Genomic DNA, 18,444 nt, shown 5'->3' with positions numbered 1-18,444 from the left:
GTCTAGAAGTTCTGGATCCTATTAAAACAGAATAAGTTTCATGGCTAAGAAAGTCACTGACAAGATGACCAGGGCAGGCTTGGCTATTTTACCAGTTGACTTGTATTGGGAGTTGACCAACACAGACATAAGGTGGAATTTGAAATGTAGTCCTTCAAACTGCTTTCTAACCTAATGAAGTTTAAGTAGTAGTCTTCTAGAAGATTGCAAAAAAAAGTGAAATATTGTTGATAAATGCCCTTTTCAATAATTCTGTTAAATGTGTGTTGGTTTTTTGTTGGGGTTTTTTTACAAGATGTATAGTGTATACTTTTCTATATGGAAACTAGAGACCAAGCTGTAAGCAAAATTGTACCTGAGGTGACAAGGTAGGGAGTTAAATGAACTAAATAGCTTGAAGTTTCTCAGAATTGAACAGACTATGTCTGGGTAAAGAACAGAGAATGGGCACAGTATCCCAGGTCTTGTGATTCCAGCAGCAATTCCTTATTGTTAGTACTTGTTATTCTAGGCTTCACAATGCAGATCAAAGAACATCGGCTCAGCAAAGCTGATAAGCAAAACATTCATGAACTGGACTAGAAATACAGTATTTGTTCAAAAATTATTCAAGGAAGATGGTGAATTTCTCAAACCTGAAATTCTAATCAGTACATTATGCTAACAGAGCCTGTGAACACAGAGGCCTGTGGATAATTTTGCAGACAATATTCAAACTAAAAATTATATGACCATCTTTCTTTCCAGAACCTCATGGAAAACACAGAGTCCAAGGGTATATTTATTTTATAAAAATTTTCTTTTAGTATGTTATCATTATTTGACAAGTACACATCAGGTGCCCATTGAGGGCACATCTTATACTTATCCAGGCTTCCCAACATATAATATAGTTAGCTTTTTATGTAAAGCAAAGGGACACAATAAAATATTCCTTGATGACAATAATGACCATCATAAGTGATAAAGGGATTTCCTTCAGTTAAAAAGAAGCCCAAGACAAACAAAAAAAAAAAACCTATGAGCTATTTCAAGGAGTTTTCAATTTGATAAGGAGACAAAAGGTGCAGAAACTAAAATCTATGTGGAGAAAACATAAGAAAACATATTCCTTTGATGTTTCATATGGGAGGCAAGATGGCATCAAATTTATTGTTTTTAACACCATTAAAGAAGAGAAACTCCTACCTATCGAAATGAAGCAGCTATTAGCCTAGATAATGAATTAGAATTTTTGTCCCAGTGGATCTGTTGGAACTTTTCATAGAGGTTATGATATGCATTATAAAAAGTACACTGATGTGAAAAAAGGAGGCAATGGTAGTGTTTCTAAGGTGCTTGCTGCTTATAGTCTGCCTGACTATTGGGAAGCTGACAAAGAGCTCAAACATAAAGAGAAACAAAAATACCACTGAGAAATGAAGACACCCTCAGAAGCTAATTTTCATTCCTAAGCTTAGAGAATTTTTATAGAAGTAAATCTCCTTGGTGAATATCATTTGATGGTCCAACTAGGGTCAAGAGTCCAATGATAAAAGATAATTTTTTAAAAAGAAAAAGATAACATATCCACAGCCAATCATAGGTGAACAGAGTAAACCCATAAATGAAAGGTTCCTAACTTTGTTTTGTGAATCCTGTAGCAGTCTGGTAAAGCCTGCAGACCCCTGTGCAAACTAGGTTTAAAATCATTTAAGGAAATGCTAAATTTCATTTAGAAATTGGTGAAAATAAAAAATTCAATTTTTTCCTATTCAAGTCCATGGACCACCTCCCCAAAATAAATCTATCCCTAGACCCATTTGAAGGTCTGTAGGGCACAGCTTATATACCACTGATCTAAATGCTAAATAATTGGGGAGGTAGAGGGATGACAAGAGTATGTTCAGGATTGGAGTATCTTTCAAAAGCCACTTAGATCCTTCTGACAAATTTTCTTTTAAGTCTATGGCAAGTCAGAGAAGTAGCAAGAAGAGCTACTGCTGAGGTGATAATGTATTTCAGAAAACAACATCCACACCATTAAATGCTGTGAATTGGTTTTCGGGTCAAAGTTAGATGTCATTGAAAAGAACAATGTGGGATAGTTATTACTTTCCCTTCCCCCACCCAGATGTTGAAATGAATGCTCTTTACACTTAATGAGTTCCTTGGCAAACAGATGGTGGGATTGGGCAGTCCTATTTGGGCCTTCCAATCAGACAACAGCCACTGTTCTCTATAGTATAGTATATAGTTCAGAAAAAGCCACTGCGGTGCAATAGGATCTTCTATACAGCATTTGGGGAGCAGATAAACTTCTGTTCATAGTTCTGACAACAGTGAAACTACCATGTGACTTGTCAAAAGTGAAGAGCATCCACAGACAGCATTCTAAAAAAGCATTATCAATACTAATTTTTTAAAAAGATCTCAATATGGAAATGGAAGGGTTTTGTGGTTTGAAAGCATTGTGAGGAAAATTGAAAAGGGGACCTAAGGTCCTCTGGTGAAGTCAGGGCAAGGTTACAGTGTTATGTCCCACCATCATGTCTTTGTTTCCTTTTGATGTTACCAATCCAATCAGTATGGAATGAAGATCTGTCCTGGGAACTAGCTCAGAGGGAACGTAAGAACCCTGGGGGGATGCATGATGCAAGAGGGGTTCTCCCTCTCCCCACCACAGAGCAGATGTACTTTCTATTTCCTATGGACTAGGAATCATTTAGTTGATTATTGAAATGAAATGAAATGTCATAAATACAATCCCCTGGATATCCCCACCCCTTTATTTCAATTCGATTGATTTCCTTGTATTTTATTTTTTGCATTGAAAGACATGTTTTTGAGTAGGGGTCCATAAGTTTTAAGTACTTACCAAAGGAGGGGATGACATACACAGAAGAATGTTAAGAACCTCTGCCCTAAAAAAGACAATCTCCTCTCCTCAAGGCACTCCTCCATGGAATACTGGAAAATAATTCCTTTACAGCAATGATCTCCAATGAAGACAGGGCCCAATGAAGGAACCTGCCCCAGGATGTGTGTTATCATCCAGTCAAAGGATAAGGAGATAACTCATTTCACCTTTCCAGAAATATCTAATCACTGTACTGGGCTCCAACATAGTCATATTTATCCCCATTCTTCTTCATTCCACCCCGCTGTCTACTGTACCAATTCTAAACTTCTCCACTTCTGAGTCAAATATTGAGCCCTAAGGACAATAACAAGAATCATGACTTGCTACCTTAATACCTAGAGGAGCAGCTACAAAGCAACCACTGGGAAAATTCCTATATTCATCCCCTCTACTTACACCTCATCAGCTAGTGGCTACAGCAAGCAGTTCTCAAAGGGTTATAAGTGACCAACAAGTGAAAGTCCCCTCTCCTTTTGTCTTTGAGGGGGACAAAGTGGGTTATCAGAATGGACAGACATAAATGAGTTGTGAAAGACAGAAGTTCTCACAATAAAATCTTCCCTCTTTTTACAAGCCATCTTCTCTTCCAAACTTATCATTATCAAAGTTCTCACCATCCTTTTAGTCATATAGGCTTACCGCTCAGTGTCATCCATGACTCCTTGTTCTCTTTCACCCTATGTATCCAATTTTTGACAAATCTCATGATTTTTTACTTCCACAACATCTTTCATATTTATCCTGTTCTCTCCACTCCCAAAACTACCACCTAATTCAGATTATCATCACTTCCTACCTGGACTATTACAATATCTCCCTAACTAGTTTTTATGTCTCACCTCCATGCTCTTCAATACATTCTTCATCTGATTCCAAAGTGCTTATTCCTAAAATTCAGTTTTGAACATGTCACTTCCTCAGACTCCAGTGGTTCCTATTAACTCTAAGATAAAATATTGTCTCCTCTTCATTTCATCATTTTCATAATTTAAATTTGTATGTGTTATAATATACATATTTATCAGGACAATAGAGTATATATAACATAGATAAATTTGAGAGAGGAAGGGGGAGACAGAAACAGAAAGAGAAAGAGAGAGGGGGGTAAGGAAAAAGAAAAGAGAGACAGAGACAAAGACACACAAAGAGAAAGAGAGACAAAGAAACAAACAAAGGGAGGAGAGGGAGAGAGAGAGAGAGAGAGAGAACAAGAGATAGAGGAGAGATAGAGAGAGACAGAGACTGAGAGAGAGACAGATTTAGTGATATCGAGTGACAGAGAAACAGAGGAGAGGCAGAGAGACAAAAAGAGAGAGGGAGGGGGGAGGAGAGGCTGCTTGAGCAATTTCTTTTTTAGAAAATATGAACTAAAAAGTTTAAAGACTACAATCTTAAAGGAAACTAGCCTATAATATTGGCATCATTGAACACCATGAGGTACTTATGCAACAAAAGTTTACATACTATCTTATGACCTTAAAAAAGGACTTAAATTTTTCTAAACCTTAATTTCCTCATCTGTGAAAATAGGTGGTCGGACTATATGTCTGTCCCCTAGAGCCCTCTGTCTCTCTAAATCTTTCACTCTAAAGCTATCAATTTATGATCAGTATTGCTCTAAAGATGACTCAATTATGTGACAGGATCAGGATTGGATTCAAATGGGCTCAATGGACTCATATATAGTGATAACTTCTCTTGGCATTTGACTTAAGTCACCAGAATAAACAAGCAGAGGGCTCTGCTGCCTCCACCTCCTCATTCCCCAGGAGTTTTGAAATGTCTCAAAATAGATCCCAAGTCTCCATAACATCCCAGTGAGGAGTCTATAACTCCAGAGGCTAGTCTAAAAATCTACTTCTTGCATCCACCCCCAGGATACTAACCTCATAATTCTGAGATTAAACTCTCATTAATATTAGTGTTCTCTCTACCCAAAAACAGAGTCATTATCATGTTCCTCTCTCATGCTTAGTGAATAGATAAAAAAGTTCATTTAAACATTTTATCATGGCTATTAAAAGTCTTTTTATTTTTATTTTGTGTTTTGCTAGAAATTGTCAAAGAGCTATTTGAGGTACTTTTCTTGTCTCTTGGGAACTTTTATGACCTTTTTTGCTATGCATGTCTTAATTTTTATATTACTTATGAGTACTGAAGGTAATCAAAGGATGAATGCATATTATATATATATATATATATATATATATATATATATATATATATATATATATAGAGAGAGAGAGAGAGAGAGAGAGAGAGCTTTGTTCTCTCCCTGGACTGGTTGTTCCCCTCACAGAGACCATGTTTCATTAATATCCAACAACAGAAACTTTATCTCCTCCCCCCCTCAACATATAGCAAAGGGACCTGTAAACTGTAGGTATTTAATAAATTTTTGTTAAGTTATGGTATTAAACTAAAGTTATTTTCACTACACGATCTGTCTTCTATATGATATTTTTTCATAAAATAAGTTTTTGGGTTTTTTTAAGTGGTAAATGAACTAGATGGCAAGGTCCCTTTCAGTAACCTCCACATCTATGCTCCTATGATCCTTTTTGTTTTATATCTCATTTTTTTTCTGTGAATCTCCCCCTCAGAACCCCTTGTGATCTCCCCCAAAGTCTCCTACTTAAGGACTTTAGTTTTATTATATTACTATCCTCTACTAAAATATACTTTTCCCACTCCCTTATTATTGTAGATATCAGTTTGTTATATCCTTATTTGTTTTATTAGTAGATATCACTATGAAGATGTTATATTTATCAGTACATATCAGATTATATTCATTTCTGTTTAGTGTGCATATGTATCTTTACATATTCATATACAGACTTACACTTCAGTCCAAGATCACCCTGTTTGGCTGATAGCCTGGGCTTAGCATTCAGAGGGAAGGGAGATTGACCAGTATAAAAACTATCTATTTCCTTCCTGTCCCAGAGATCATCATTGTCTGACCAGCTGTCAACAGGACTGGTCAGCATAGCTGTCCTGCAAATGATCCCTGAAGAGACTCCAGCAGTGGCTTTGTCCAGAGAGGAAGATGGTTTATTGTCCTAAGGAGAGCTGGAATTTTGGCAAGGTTGGCCTGGCCAGTCTTCCAAGGCAAGGATGATTTTGATGACAGTACTATGTCACATGCAGTTTGTCAATAGGAGGAAGTGCACTTGACTTGGGGGAAGAGATAATGTTGATCATCTGGGACCTCATGAGCCAGATTGATAACAGGAAGACATATGGGCATGGGGTCATGTTACAGCTCCTGGACATGGCAGGGTGAGAAACAACACAATACGTTGGCTAGTTTGGGAATTGAACACCAATAGCCATGAATACATTTGCTGGGGCCATTATTATCAGTTCAGTGACCATACTGATGCAGATGGGGGAAAGACTCAAAAAGAACAGCAACTAGGGCAGAGGGATGGAAGGGGAAAGGAAATTCTCTGCAAATAGCAGGAAGAGAAAGGAAGAAGAAATGAATATAAAGAAAGCATAACAAACCAGCTGCTTATTAAGAAGCATTTCCTATTTGAGAAATAAATAACAACTGAAATCACTGTAGTAAGAAAGGTGATAGAGAATTCCAAAGTGAAGCAGTTTCAGAGACCATGAGACCCATGGAGCCATGGTCTAAGGTAGACTCCTAACTTACAGAATGACATAGTTTCATAAATAGGAGGTAAATTCAAATCTCTTATTTGCAGAATACATAAAATATATAGGCTGAGTCTCCACATCAAAGAGGGTGAGAGTGGGGGAGTGGGGGACCCTCCACTTATAATGTGGATTTATAAATGTGGATAAAAGATGTGCAATGAATGACTTTTAAGATATTTACTTTCAGGACAGTTAGGTGGTGTAGTAGGCAGAACACAGACCCTGGAGTTGAGAGTAGTTGCGTTCAAATCCAGCCTCAGACACTGAGTGTGACCTTGGGCAAGTCATTTAACTCTGATTGCCTCTCCAACCCCCAAAACAGACTTTTTGGGGGGTTTTGCAAGGTAATGGGGTTAAGTAACTTGCCCATGGTCACCCAGCTAGATAATTATTAACTGTCTGAACTCAGGTCTTCTTGATTCCAGGGCTGGTACTTTACTGTACAGCACCACTTAGCTGCCCCCCAAAACAGACACTTGCTTTCAAACTCTAATTCATCACTGTAATATCATTCCTCACATATAATGTAGTAGGCATTTGATAAATATTAAATTAATACCAATAATAAGTAACCCATATTGGGTCACTCTTTTTATGTTTCCTAAATTTTAGATTTCTGATTCATATATAAAGCAGGATTAGTACTTGTAATATGCTATTTCATAAGATTATTCATACCAAGGTTGTTATGAGATTCAAGTGAGTTAAATTACTTAAAGCAATTTTCAGACTTTTAAGCACAACATAAATGTTGGCCAATCTGTATCTTGCCACCTTTAATTTCTGTTCATTAAAAAGCTTTAGGAGTGGGAAGAAAATCAATGGAATATGTTGGCTACAGGACAGGCCTTAAAGTCAATAAGGTTTCCTCCATTATATACCAGCTTTGTTTCCAAGAAAATAAGTTTAAGCCTAGAGATGACTACCAGTAGCCACAAATATGTGTGTATATAGAAACTTATGCTATACATGCTTATATTTATCAGTTTTTCTCTGTACACAGATGTCTTCATTCAAATGTCCTTCATAGTTAATTTGTACATTTATAAAAGTTGAACTGTCTTATTCACTCAAAGTTGTTCTTAAAATAATGTTATTACTGTATACAATGGTTCTGCTCATTTCACTCTATATAATTCTGTGCAAGTCCATATATATATATATATATATATATATATATATATATATATATATATATATATATATATATTTAGTACTTACTTTCTCCCTTTAAGGAAACCTAGACACAAACCATAACCAGTCCTTAATCAGGGATTCCCAAAACTTTGGAAAGACTTGCTAATCTGAAAAGGGTAAGAAAAGGAGACTAATGTCTATAATTAAGGATAGGCTTCCCTATGACGAAACCTACTCCAATTCTATTCCTGGGCCAAACAGTGGCGTGTCAATGAAAGACATTTATCATCCCATCATACTCTCTGCTACTGAAGTTGTCCCAAGGAACTCAATTCACTTCAATTACTAAGTCAATCAACTTGTATACTTCATACAACAATTCATAAAAGTTAAACATAAACTTTACATTTAGGATATATTTAGGAAAGCAACTTAACCCAAAACCCTATCAATCTGTCTTTCATCAAACCAGAAGAGAAGAATTAAATTGCAACAACAACAACAACAAAAATAGTACAAGTTCAAGAAATAGAAATGTTGGCACAGAGTCATAAACTGGTACTCAAAATCACTTTGATGATCAGTTTAAATAGATGAAAATCAGTTTTTAATTGAGCATTTTATTTTTTATAGAGAGAAAAGTCTCTAGAAATAAAACTTTTTGAGAAATGATGCATTTTTTAGAACAAATAAAACTCAAGCTAATTCCTTATCCACTATGGACAATGACATTTAGGACAATTTTGTTTCATACCAGGATTGTTAAAATCAAAGTGATATATGTACTTTATGTGCCCCTGAACTACCCTTGTTGGAATTCTCACAAAAACTTTATGGAAATAGACTTGTTTTTATTTGCTGCTATTTTCTAATCTATTTGAAGAACTTACAATATATAGAAATGATACCTCTTGGGGGAGGGAAGATTATTCAGGAGGTAATAAGGAATCGGGAAAGAAGCTGAAGCAAAAGAATGGCATGAACAGATTTATGCATAACTAAGATAAATTGAACAGATGTGGGAAATATGGATCAGAAGAAGGGCATTTGGCTGAGTCCCAAAGTCTGATATGAGAGGTGAAGAAATGTGCTAGAATATAGGGTCATGACATCTACAGAAGGAGTAAAAGTCAGACGTGTTGAGAAGGTAACCACTATTTTGATCTTTAAACAAGGAATGGAAAAGGGACTCATCAAAGCCTAAGGGCTTTGGTTTCTTCCTCTTCCCTTCCATTTGTTCATTTGTCTTCCTTATTATTTCCTTGGACCTCTGGTTCTACTGTGCACTAGTGGCTGGCAGAAGCACTTATAAATGATCAATTTTTGGCTGACATCATTAGACACACAAGGGTAGGAGAAGTGGAGCCAAAGATACTTGTTCAGATAGGGTGATCCTGTACATCTGGCAAGGCTGGGTAGCCCAAGTTGCTTTGGCTAGCCCTGTATAGATATGACAGAACTATACCCTGTTCTGATTCTGACCTGTCCTATCTTGCCCTGGTGCCCCAAGCCTGATCTCAGGAGCTGGCTCAATCCCAGAGAATCAGTATTAATACAAAAAAAATGCTAGAACATTTGGTTGATAGAATAATGTTATTTTCATTTATTCAATGTAACTTTCCAAGGTCTTGTTTTATTTTATCAAGAAAGAACAACCTCTCCTGAGATTACTAAGCTTATTAAAACTGCAAATATCCAGAATGCCTGAGAATTAATAATCCAAGCAGTAAATCAATGAGATGGAAACATTAACACAATATCATTGTTAGGAGTTCTGATAAGAATCTTGCTTAAAATGCCAACATTGAGTATTCAAGAATACAAGTGACTGTGAAATAAGGAGAAAGTAGACTGTGACCTCTTGAAAGTGATGGCCTAGCATATACCCCCAAAGAGATCCAAGGAAAAAGGAAAAGTAACTTATACACACAAATATTTATGGCAGTTCTTTTTGTGGTGATACTGAACTAGAAACTAAGGGAATGTCCATCACTGAAGAAATAACTAAATAAATTATGCTATACTAATTTGTTATAAAAATGTGTTTATGCTTCTGTAAGAAAAGATAAAATGTATGGCTTCAGAAAAGCCATTTCAAATGATAAAAAGTGAACAGCATCAGAAAAATTTATATAATAACAGTAAGAGTAAAGAAAAGAAACTTTCAAAGACTGGAGAAACTCAATTTATCTGAAGGACTGATAATAGTAGGAAGCTAGAGAACAAGTTATATCTGTATTCATTTGAGAGATGATGAACTCAGGGAGAAGAATGAGATACTTTCTAGATAAGGATGGAAATTCTGGACAATGTGGACATTATTTTCTTTGCTATACATATATGTTACAAGGATTTTGGGGGTTTTTTCTTTGCTATTTTTCCCCAATGCAAGGATGGGGGATAAAGACGGATTTGTGTTGATTTAAAGAAAAAGGAAAATGAAGACCTAAGTGGTCCTGAAGGTTAACATACTTGCAAATAGGAGAAAAAAGAACATATTGCTTAAAACCATATTATGTGAGGAGATATTTAATCTGGATAAGAATTATGAAGAAAGGATATGATAGCTGTTTTCAAGCACTAGAAGGGCCAGCATATAGAATAATTATAAAGATTTTGATTGATTCCAGAAAACAAAACTGAGACCACTAGGAAAAATTATAAACAAAGTAGATGATATTTAAATACAGACCTTTCAAGTGATTTGTGTCCAAAATGAAATCAGTAGGTCTAATTATTTGTGAGGTATATGAGCATTTTGGTATCTAATTTGCATGGATCAAGTAACAAACTCCTTGAGGATAGATGCACAATCTCTTACTATTCTATCTAATTCTGGAATTAAGGTTTCTCTCAGAATAGTACCATTTTAAACAGAGTGATGCCTCCTTTCAAAGGGATCACAATATTTTGACTTAAATTCTCAGAAGTGCACAGAAAAAAACTATGCATACCCTTTGATCCAGTAATATCACAACTAGGTCTGTATTCCAAAGAAATCATAAAACATGGTAAAAAATGTACAAAAATATTTATAGCAGTTATTTTTCTTAGTGGCAAAAAAAAATCAAGAGAGATGGGACTTCAGAATAGCATGGAAAGACGTGCACAAACTGATGCAGAGTGAAGTGAGCAAAACTGCAGTATAAGAATCAATGACAAGTGATAGAGAATACCATCCATATTCAAAGAAGAAATTTTGCAGTTTAAAGTTTACTACTTTCAATTTTTAAAAATAGTTCTCTTATGAATTATACTATTTTTTCTCTTTAATTTTTTTTCTTCCATTTGGATGTGAATCTTCTTTCACACATGGTTAAAACAGATCTATGTTTAACATGGCTATAGGTATAGAGACAATATTACATTGCTTTCTGTTAGGAGAGGGGAAAGGGAAGGGAGGGGGTTAGAGAAAAATATAAAAAAATTTTCTTGAAAATTACCGTTACATGTAATTGGAAAAATAAATAGATGAGAAAAAAATGTTTGGAAGACAAGTCAATATCATCCTTTATTCTGAGGATAGGAATTTGGCACAGGAAGAGACAATTCTTTCTCCTGGTCTATGTAAGGTTCTATCTCCTGTCTCCAAGGGTTGTTACAAAAAAAACTGCTTTGTAAACCTTAAGGTACCATAAAGATTTTAATCATTATAATTATCACTTTATCACTTTAACATCATGCCCCTTATTTATCTCCCAGGAAGCTGCTCAGCCACCAAATCTTCTTTCAGTAGCTACAGATTGTCAGACGTGTGAGCAAAGACAGAAAAAGAAAGCTATAGGCCAATTTCCCTAATGAATCCTGATGTCAAAAAATGTCCTAGCAAGGAGATTAGAGAAATATATAGAAATATATTCCAAAGATCACATACTATAGTCAGTTATGTTTATACAAGTAACTAAGGACTTGTTCAGTATTAAGAAAATTTATCAACATAACTGACCAAATAACAAAAACAACAAAATCATATAATTATATTAGTTAATCTCTAAAAGGATTTTAGAAAAATGTAATAGTCCTATTAAAAAATACTAGGAAGCATAAGAATCATTGGAGCATTTCTTATAGCGATAGGTAGTATGTATCTAAAACCAAGAGTAACCTTATGTGTCTCTAATGGAGATAAGTTAACAGCCTTCTCAATAATATCTGAGGTCAAGCAATGATGTCCATTACCACCACTATTATTCAATATTGTATAGCAATAATACAAAAAAAGTTGAAGGAATGAAAACAATGAGAAAACAAAATTATCATTCTTTGAAGATGATTTGATCATATACTTAAGAGAATCCTAGAGAATCAACTTTAAAAATTAGTTGAAACAATTAACAACTTTAGCAAAGTTTGAGGATATAAAATAAATCCACAAAAATAATCAATATTTCTATATATTACCAATAAAACCCAGGAGAAAGAGATTCATAGAATACCTGGAAATCTATCTGCAAAGACAAATCTAGGAATTAAATGAATGTAATTACAAAATACTTTTCAAAAAAATAAAACCATTCAAATGAAAAATATCTAAACATAAATATTAATTATTCATGGAAAGACAGCTAATATAATGAAAATATTAAATTAAACATAGAGCATGTTATAAATAAATTAGGGAAGCACAGAAAAAATTATCTGTCAGATTCATGGTTAAGAAAAGCATTTATTACCACACTAGAGACAGAGAGGATCACAGGAAGTCAAATGAATAGTTTTCATTACCTGAAATTAAAAAGGTTTTTCTCAAACAAGACCAATGCAGCCAAAATTAGAAGGGAAACAGGAAAAATGGAGGTGACAAGTTGTGTGTGGGGGAGGGGCAGGGATGGAGGGGATTTACAGTAATTTTTTTATTATAAAGGTTTCATTTCTGAAACATATAGGGAACTGAGCCAAATTTATAAAAACAAGATCTGATAAATGGTCAAGGAAATGACAAAGCAATTTTCAGGAAAAGAAATCACAGTTATCAATAGTGACATAAAAACTGTTCTAAATCACTATTGGTAAGAGAAATGAAAATTAAAACAACTCTAAAATAATACCTCAAAGCTATCAGACCGACAAACATGACAGAAAAGGAAGATTTAAAATGTTGTAAAGGGGGGCAGCTGGAGTCAAGAGAGCCTGAATTCAAATCTGACCTCAGAAAATTAATTCTTATACAGCAATGTGACCTTGGGCAAGTCACTTAACTCCATTACCTTGCAAAAAAAATGTTGGAGAGGATGTGAAAAAATAGATATACTAATAATAATGTAATTGCAAAATGGTCTGCCATTGTGAAGATCAATCTCCAAATCCTATAAAACTATATATGCCTTTGTCCCAGCAATGTCACTACTAGGTCTGTATGACAAAGAGATCAAAGAAAACAAAAAATGTCCTACAAGTAAAAACATTTATAGCAGCTATTTTTGTGGTGTCAAAGAATCACATTGAGGGGATGCCCATCAATAAAGGAATGACTGAATAAGATGTGGTATATGGTTTGGGGTTTTGGGGGGTATATGGTTTTGATGGAATATAATTATAATAGGAAATGATGAGGGAGTGGTTTGAGAAAAACCTGCAAAGTGAAATGAGCAGAACTAGGAGGACATTGTACATAGTATGTTTGTGTGTGTGTGTGTGTGTGTGTGTAAAAATGTATTAAACAAAGTTAAGTTTTATTCATCAGAAAATTCATTCAACTTGTCATCATTGTCACAGCTCCCATCCATTAGCTCATCCTCATTTGTGTCTGATGACGAATCCCTGTCTTAGAAGAATCTCTGACTGCTCTCCTGCCTGTGCTCTGGTCTGGGGTTGACCACAAGCTCTCCCTGGTCAAGTCTGGTGCATGGACACATGCTTAGTCCATTCTGGCTCATGAACCTGAAGCACCAGTTGTGTCTTTTGAAATCAGTCACTCCTTTCTCATCAGCAATTCCTCTTGCCTTCTGCTGAACCATCTTTGTGGACACAGGAATCCCACTTGCCCTTTGCTCTTCCATCCTTTCCTTCAATTCCCTCTCTAACTCAGGCCATTTGGCTGACTCTCCTCTCCTGGCCTTCTTCGGCCAGGGCGTTTTCAGTCAGGTTTCTTCTTCCCATAGCCAGTCTCGGGTTGTTTTCTCAGTTGGAGGAGGAACATACTGACATTTAACAGCACAATTTCCATTCACTTTTGCAAACTGAATCCCTTTGAACTTGAATTCAGCAAGATACGAAAATCTTTTCTAAGCCATTTCTGGGCAGAACATGGTAAAACGTAACCTAATATACAGGTAACAAATGCAAAGGGGCGGCTAGGTGGTTCAGTGGATAAAGCACCAGCCTTGGAATCAGGAGTACCTGGGTTCGAATCCGGTCTCAGACACTTAATAATTACCTAGCTGTGTGGCCTTGGGCAAGCCACTTAACCCCATTTGCCTTGCAAAAACCTAAAAAAATAAATGCACAACAATGAGCACAAAAAACAAGCACAAAAAATTGGGAACTGCAAAGAAAAAAATCTACAATCCTATATAAAACGCTCACAGTTTTTAGAACCCAATTTTTTTGAAAAGGGTGTGTTTTTTACATGAGAAATATGGTAAACATGATAAATTGTGAAAGAGTTACTCTGATCAAGACAAAGAACCAATACAATTCCATAGGAACCATGATGAAAAATAACATCTATCTCCACAGAGAGAATTAATGAATTCTAAGTACAAAGTGAGGCATACATTTTTCACTTTCTCTGTTTCTTGTTTCTTCTCCTTCTTCCTTTTCCTCCTTCTCCTTTTCCTTATTCCTTCTTCTTCTTTGGCAATACTGATTAATATGGCAATATATTTTTCATAGCTTCAGATGTATAATTGATATCACACTATTTGCCTTAATGGATAGAGTGGAGCAGGACAGAGGAAGAGAATTTAGAACTCAAAAAGTTTTTTAATGGATATCAAAGTGGTTTACTAACTTTAAAAAGTGGCAGGTATGCACCATGAACATCCCTTTTTATAACTGCTTACTTGGTCTAGTCCTACTGAGCTCCAAATAGAGGAGGGATAGTTATAGGTACAGGTTGCTGTTATTCAGTTATTTCGGATATGTTCAACCCTTCCTGACCCCATTTGGGGTATTCTTGGAAAAAATACTGGAGTGATTTCCTTTTTTTCATACAACTTTTCAAGTTCTTTTTATAGATGAGGAACCTGAGACAGAGAGGGTTCAGTGACTTGTCCAGGGTCACATAGCTAATAAGTATCGGAAGCCATACTACACTCAAAAAGATGAGTTTTCCTGATTCATGACCCAGCACTCAACTACATGGTGCTCAACTCAATATTTAAGGTATGATTTTGCCTCTTCAAAGTAGTATCAGTTAATGTTTAAACTAAACCATTAGTTTTAAAATTAAAAACATTAATTTTCTCTCTGGGTGTTCCAAAAAAATCATATCACCATACGTCTTTACTAAAGCAAGAGAAAATTCTCTAGAAACCCTCTGGCTTTTCTAATTTTTCTTGCTCCTTAGCATTTTGGAGCCGATTATTCTCTTTTTTTCATAAGACTCTGCCCCCTCTTCCAAAGTCAGAGATTTATCAGTCCTGTCAATATTTAAAAAAAAATCCACTAGCGAACCTAAGATTCTTTTTTTTAATCTAGCTAACAAATTTAATTTCACAAAGCATTTCTGTGGCACAAGTAGATATGGAAGTAATAAATTTATGAAGTTCTGCTTCTCACTTTCTAAAATCCTGTTGCTGCTCCAAACAAAGAATTAATTGTAAATGAAACCACAGACCAACCATGATCTAGACATCTCCTGGGGGAATATGAGGTGAGGAAAAATGCGTAGGCAGGCTTATTTCTTAATTTAATTTAATTTTTTTAAATTACTATTTTCCCCCCTTCTTACCCTCCCTCTAACTGAAGGAAAAAAAGAAATATGTCAGTATGTGAGCAGCATACTTCCTCATCAGTACATTGTCTGAATTTGCCTCTGCATTTTTGGCCCATTTTCTTGTTCCTAGTTCTACACTCTGGGTCCAAAAAGTAAATGTGATCTAGCTTCCACATGTCACTCCAAATACTTGAAAATATCTATCAAATACACTCCTAAATATTCTCTTTTCCTGGACAAACATTCCACCCAGGGCCTTCCACCAGTTAATCAATCTATCAACAAACTTATATAAATGACTAGCAAGTGCCAGGCATACAAAGGCAAAAATGGAACATCAATGACCTCAAAGAACATATTCTTTATCATATGGCAAGAATTGTAGATCCTTTACCTTCCCTGTTTTCTTTCCCTAGTATACTCTTTTGCTTATCAATAGCCTTCCTAAAATATGTCACCCAAAATGGAATATTTAAAATATTACAGATGTGGTTTGACCAGAGCAAGGTACAATAGAATTGTCATTTTTTGAAACCTTACACTATTTCCCACTACCCATGTTACATTTGCTACAGTTTCCTCGCCTACAATATGAACCCTGAAGTCCTAGCTCTTCATCTATAATTAATTGACAATATCAGACTTGAATTATCGAGTTCAGACTCTTATTGTCAATTCAACCAAATATCACATTGCCTTTTTTTAGCTGGTGCATCCTACAGTTGTTCACTCAAATTGAACTTGTTAGTATAGTAAAGCACTAGCTTCCTCCCCCCCTGCCCCTATTCGTTGCAAGCTAGCCACAACAGCCTCCTCTTATTCTGATAAAGATGCTTGTTTTAACCTGTTTAATACTTTACATGGAAGAGTAAAAACAGGGATTCATCCAAATTTTCCCAGCAAATCCCTCCAAACCCCTTTAAATAATTACTCTAAAAATTTTTCACAAAAAAGATGAAGTGAAGCAATTTTCCAACCTAAGACAACTTGGAAGATCACTGGGAAAGGTCTGTTGCTTTGGGGTGACAGAGGAGCATGGTGCAGCATGGTCTGCCTGTATGATCCAGTTTCAGAAATCTAGGAGCAGGAAGCAAGGTGACTAGATCAGTGGCAGTGGATTTTCCAGTCCAGGGACTGCCAAGGACAGTTTGGAAGATCAATGGGAAAACTCTGCCATGCCATGGTGAGAGTGGAGCACAGCAAAACAGGTCCCAGAAAACAAGAAGCAGTCCTCAGAGGTCACTGAATCCCAACAGCTGCTTCTGGAGTTCTCAGTTCACACATGATAAGGATGTCAGAAGATTACAGGAGCCTCTTTGCTATCACTGAGGCAGGACTCTGCTGTTTTTTTTTCCATATTCAGATCTGGGTCACAGTGCCAGGAAGAGAGGAAGCAATAGCACACTAGAGCTTGTAGTCACTGGGGAGTGAAGATCCTCTCACATTTCCAGGGCAGAAAGAAGTTCTTGTGATCATCCACAGCACAGAAGAGTAGTAAAAAATAATCTCTTCTTAGATTATGATATCTTGGAGGAACTGAAAATTTATAAATACCTAGAAGTATTTCTGAAAAAAAAAGCCACAAAAAACCCAAAAGCTTGTGACAAAGTGTACATCAGCCTTAACAAAAAAGTTAAAATCAAGTCATAGTCTGGATAATGAGTAAATAACAGAAGAAAAAATATCTGACAATAAAAAGTTACTATGATGATGTGGAAGATCAAAACAGACATGCAGAAGAAGATACCAAAGACAAAGCTCCTAAATCCAAAGCATCCATGAAAAAATATGAATTGGTCCCAGACCTTGAAAGAACTCAAAAAGAATTTTGAAAATCAAGTAAGGGAGGTAGAGAAAAAATTGGGAAGAGAAATAAGAATCATGCAAGAAAAATGATGAAAAGCGAATCAGCACCTTGATGAAGGAAGCACCAAAAAAAAAAAATACTGAAGAAAATAACATCATGAAAACCAGACTGGGCCAAATGGAAAAAGACATACAAAAAGTCAATGAAGAGAAGTCCTTAAAAGGTAGAATTGACCAAATGGAAAAGGAGGTACAAAAACTCAATCAAGAAAATAATTCAAAAAAAAATAAGACAAAGCCAAAAGAATGAAAAAGTAGAAGTAAAATATCTCATTGGAAAGGCAAATGACCTAGATATTAGACTCAGGAAAGATAATTTAAAAATTACTGGACAGCTTGAAAGTCATGATCAAAATCCTAGATAATCATCTTTCAAAAAATTATCAAAGAACAGATATTCTAGAATGTACTGGGAGAAAGGAAAGAAAGAGAGAGGTAGAACAGGATAAGTTATTTCACATAAAAGAGTCAAGAAAAAGTTTTTTGCAGTAGAGTGGAAGAGTGGAGAATTGAGGGGGGGATGAGAGAGCCATACTCTCATTGGATTTACCTCAGGGAGATAATAACATACATACTCAATTGGATTTAAAAATCTATCTTACCCTACAGAAAAGTAGGAGGGTAAGGGGATGGGTGAAAAGAGGTAAAACAATTTGTGGGAGCAGGTGGTCAGAATCAAAACACTTTTGAGGAGGAAAAAGGTAAAAGGAGAGGGAGAAAATAGAATAAACAGGGATGGAGAGGGGATAAGATGGAGAGAAATACAGTAAGCAAAAATTGTGAGGGAACATATTGAAATGTTTCTTTGATAAAGGCTTCATTTCTCAAACAGAAAGAAATGAGTCAATTTTATAAAAAATGAGAATCATTACCCAGTTGAAATGAACAGTTTGGGGATGAAGTTTATGACCATATTTTTAAAAAAGTGTTCTTTTGATCAATGTATAGCATGGAAACAATGTAAAGACTATCAGATTACCTTAGGGAAGGA

General features: G+C 35.6%; 1 long non-coding RNA gene across 29 annotated transcripts in view; it reads right to left on the bottom strand.

Annotated features, from left to right (window-relative positions):
- Window positions 1-18,444, bottom strand: part of LOC141502865 (uncharacterized) — a 788,683-nt gene that overhangs the window by 581,625 nt on the left and 188,614 nt on the right. The window lies entirely within an intron of this gene.

Source organism: Macrotis lagotis, chromosome X, assembly GCF_037893015.1.
Source record: "Macrotis lagotis isolate mMagLag1 chromosome X, bilby.v1.9.chrom.fasta, whole genome shotgun sequence".
NCBI classification, from domain to species: domain Eukaryota; kingdom Metazoa; phylum Chordata; class Mammalia; order Peramelemorphia; family Peramelidae; genus Macrotis; species Macrotis lagotis.
Note: the sequence above shows the minus strand (reverse complement) of the source record. Positions and strands in the feature narration are given on the sequence as shown.